This window comes from Anastrepha ludens, chromosome 6 (assembly GCF_028408465.1).
Source record: "Anastrepha ludens isolate Willacy chromosome 6, idAnaLude1.1, whole genome shotgun sequence".
NCBI classification, from domain to species: domain Eukaryota; kingdom Metazoa; phylum Arthropoda; class Insecta; order Diptera; family Tephritidae; genus Anastrepha; species Anastrepha ludens.
Genome location: NC_071502.1, coordinates 46,602,622 through 46,607,535, shown reverse-complemented (window position 1 = coordinate 46,607,535; position 4,914 = coordinate 46,602,622).

Genomic DNA, 4,914 nt, shown 5'->3' with positions numbered 1-4,914 from the left:
TTTGCATTCGTTTGAATGCGGTAACATATCAACAACAACTATGAAAATGAAAACAGCCATCAACCACCAAGCTCACTACCAACAGCAGCAGCAGCAACAACAAACAATTAATAACAACAAATGGTAGACACATCAACTGTTGACATTATAAATTTGTATATGTGTAAACACAACACACACACACATACATACTTGTATGAATGCGCGTGTGTAAATTAATATTTGATTAATTTTTTTTTTTCGCCTCACTCCGCTCGCTACAATTTTTTGTTGTTTATTTTGCTCTCATTCGTTGTTTTCCTAACGCAGTGAATAGACAAATGTAGGTGTATAGTCGCTATGTGACGGGAGGTAGCGTATGGATATGTATGCACATACATTCATACATACACGTGGAAAGCTCAACACTTCACCAGATGTTTATGGGCCTAAAAACTACTTCAACGTCATTGCGATTCTCCTACAGTTCTCTGCTTGGATCACTTCCCCAACCAAAAGATGTAAAAATACCCTGCAGAGAAAACTCGAACTAGTATACAAACATTTAAGTTCAGATGATTGTATTTAGTAGAAGAAATCATACTAGTTCGTTATTGACTAGAATAATACCAGTAGTAAAATAATCGAGTTGTTTGCAAATTAGTTGACTTTTTTCGATAAGACATAACATCAAACTCACTATTATTGCCACAATTGACGTTTTTTTTGCAAACTCTCAAAATAATTTTATTCTCTAATTAATCGCCGAAAAATACTAGCAACAACCGGAAGCACTAAATCATGAATCTCATATTTAACTAGCGTTAATTTTATTTATGTTCCTAAAGGAAATAGCATAATTTTTAATTCTTCATTCGTTTATTTTTTTAAGAATTTGTTTTAATCTTTTTAGGACTTACTTAAAGGTAGGTTTGAAAGAAGTTTCATTTAATTTTAAGAAAAAACGAGGAATTGAATGGATGTTTTCTTTTTTATATTAACTGGCCTAAAATTGGTTAATTTAGAAACATGTTAGACTAGAAATTTTTTTTTTGGCTGGTATTAACTGATGTTTTAACTGGAATTTTGCTAATGCATGGACGAACAATCGACATTTCGTAGGACATCACCATGTTAAAAATACCAGTTACTAACATGGAGAAAATATACAACACAAACTGGTTGATCTGAAAAGTGAACAGACAGTATTCTGGTTCACGACTAGTATTTTTCCTTACAGGGTATTTATATACACATACACACATATACAGTGGGCCGGTCCAAGTGTAGAATCGCTAAGAATATTGAGTGAATAAAGGATTTGAATTGAAATAAAAAGAAGATTGCGCTATGTGTGCAAAGGCAAGGGTTGGAGGTTGGAATATTTCTGAAGTAAAAAGAGAGAGCAAGCCCAACCTCTCGATTCTACAAATACAATAACTTGGTGGGCTATTGTCAAAATTGTCTGCTATTCATTCCTGCAGGAAAAGTAGGGTCGTGCCAGAGCAATCTTTCCGAGTAGGCAAGATTGGAACCAGGAGAAAATCTGTACTGATACTGGTACCTATGTTGTTGTTGTACTCGTAGTAGCATAAATTTGGGAATTTGGCCGAGCTCCTCCTCCTATTTGTGGTGTGCGTCTTGATGCTGTTCCACAAATGGAGGGACCTACAGTTTCAAGCCGACTCCGAATTGCAGATATTTTTATGAGGAGCTTTTTCATGGCAGAAATACACTCGGAGGTTTTGTCATTGCCTGGCGAGGGGCGACCGCTATTAGAAAACTGTTTTTCTTAATTTTGGTGTTTCACCGAGATTCGAACCAACGTTCTCTCTGTGAATTCCGAATGATAGTCACTCACCGACCCATTCGGCTACGGCGGCCGCCTAATTTTTTAGTGGTAGTTAAAATAAGAGTTTCATTATCCCTATTTTTCAGTTTTTTAACTATTCGCTTATTCCACTAATTATTTGGTAGACTATGCCCAACCCTGATGACAAGCCAGCTTACTATAGCATACTGCTTTGCTGGAAAAGAGTAATAATTCTTTAAAAAAATTGGTGTTTTTGGAATATTGCAACATCAACTTATATAAAATCTTTATTTCGAAAATTAAATGTCATTGTAAAGCACTGTGCATCAAGACAGCTGGCTTAAACTATAGCAGACAGACAAGCACACATTAGAAGCCTTTTTTATGTACATATGTATGTATGTACAATATATGTGTACATACGTACATATATTTCTTGTAAGTAATGTTTGTAGCTAAAGTCATGCTCAACCCATCAGATATAGTACTCACATATGTATGTATGTACCGTGCAAATAATAACAAACAACAATAACAACACTATATAAATAGACAAACAATAAACCAGATTCCTAAGACTCTTGAAACACGGGGCCATATGGAGCACTAAAGCGCAGTCATTATAACTTTGGTCATTCAGTTTGCCGTATTGTACAACACAACAAAGTTATTCTCTTCTATTTATTTTTGTTCAACATTTGTTTGTGTTGCAGTGCGCGTACGCCAACACCGTTACATTTGCTCAATGTTGCTCACTCCATACGCGGTTCTGCCCTACAACTTCACATCAATGGTCGCTGGAAAGTCATTATTGTATAATATTTACCTTCTATGAATGCGTGAGAAAAATCATACAAGAGTGTGTGCGTGTGCGTGGGGATGTGTGGGATTTTCATTCATTCAGAAATCGTTTGTCACGCTACCTATGTAAGTGACCGCTATGGTATCTAGTTGGTTTGATGCGCTTCGTCAAATACTGCTCTGCACTGGACAATGCTACTTATTAAAAAGAGAAAAAAAAACGAAATTGATAGCCAAAACTGACTTCCGTCAATAAAAAGGCTTTGTCGACGTGGTTTTCACCTAATTCAAATACAAAGGTCAATAGGAGAGTTGAAGTTTGTGAATCGATAGTGATGAAACTTGAAAGACTGTTAACTTTACTTATCCATTCGCCTTGGTAGTTAAGTATGAATCAGTGTGTAAACTAAACACTTTGACATTCAAACCACCAAAACAAAAAATACAAATCAGGTGTTGCACCACCCGTACGAATTAGCATAAATTCAAAAATAAAATTTGCTGGTATTTTGTTTTCGCAATTTAGTGGTTTGAATATAAAAATCAGCAGATTTTCTTCCACGAGCATTCTGGCAAAAGAAAATGTGCATTCCCACGATAGTTGGTTCTACGCAAGGCGAATTTATTATAGGTGACAGCAACCACATATAAGTAAAACCCTAAATGTATTTGTTGTTGCGTTTGGTCCAAGCATCACGTCAAAATCAGCTGTTCATTTGCAGTGTGATTTGCTTGTGAAACGTTCGCTGGAAATAGTCACAAAATAAAAAGTCGCTACATTTCCCGCAGTTCATTGAAGATTTCGTATGTAGCTTATGTGCAAGGTGGATTTATTATGTGTGAATTGTAAGTTCTTGTGGATATGAAAGAAATCATTTGAGTTTGCGGTATTTTAATTATTAATTATTAAGTAAATTGTCCTAAAATTTTAATTTAATTAAATTAAAGGACAACCGCGAGTCAATAAATTGGCAAACGTGAATAAATGTTCCATTTGCATCAATAGCTCAGTAAACACAAATGTAAACATATGTATGAATGTGCATACCAATACAAACAAAGCATATCATTTTGACGTAAACCATATCTACGGCGAAAAATTCATCTGGATGAATGCTGTCATCTATAATAAATCCACCTTGATTCTACGTTACCGAAATGACTCAGATTTATACCCAGCCACAGACTGTCACTCCAGCACTCCCCATAAATGCTGATCAAGGCGAATTTATTACAGGTGACAGCAAACACATATAAGTAAAACCCTACATGTATTTGTTGTTGCGTTTGGTGCAAGCATCATGTCAAAATCAGCAAGCAAATGTAAACATACGAATGTAAACATACCAATACATACAAACAAAGCATATCATTTTGACGTAAGCCATATCTACGGCGAAAAATTCAGCTGGGTGAATGCTGTCACCTTATTAAATCCACCTTGATGCTGATACAGCAGCAACAAAAATCAGCTGTTCTAATAACACCACATTATATGAATTCGCCTTGATATATGTATGAGTTTTTTTGTATTATTCCAACTGATGATGTCAGCCGGTTATCAACATCGCGAAGAATAAGGTGGCGGTCACCTTTAGTTTCTGTATACCCTGATAATCCCTTCAAATAAACAAGCAGAATAAAGCTGGTTTACTTGTTTGTAACTATTCAGTAAAATACATAAATTATACGTAATACATTAAATACATAAAACAATTTTATACATAAACACATTCATTCATTCCTTTAATACATTTCATAACAAAAGAGCTAAAGTAAGCTCTTTTCAAGATTATAGTTAAAACAAGAACATTTGTTTAATTTTATTAGATCCTAAGTAAATGTAATGCGTTCTAGTAGTATTAAATTAGTCAAGGGATTTCTTTGTTTAGTTCTGTTCGAATTTATTTTTAAAAAATTTTCGTTCCACGTTTGCACCTATTATTTGGGAGAGAATTCTTGAAATAACCGCCAAAGTAGGTTGGCCATAACTATTAATTACGAATTCAAACCTGATAAGAAAAAATCGGCTGCTTATGAAAATATTCTCTGAGTTGATATTAAGTGATTCCCTTAAATGAAACTGCAATTTTTTAGTTATGCTGATGCATATTGTGAATTAATTCAACGTGAAGTTTGCATCGCTTTCGATGTATTTTAAATATTTTCTATTTCCAAAATAGTTTTTATAAATTATAAAGCTAATGAGTAAACATTTTTATATTTAATTTAATAAATAATTCCTTGATCTTTTACCCCTTTTTATATTATTCCAAAATTTTTGTATCCGTATTTTTCACCGCTACACAATTGTGAACGGC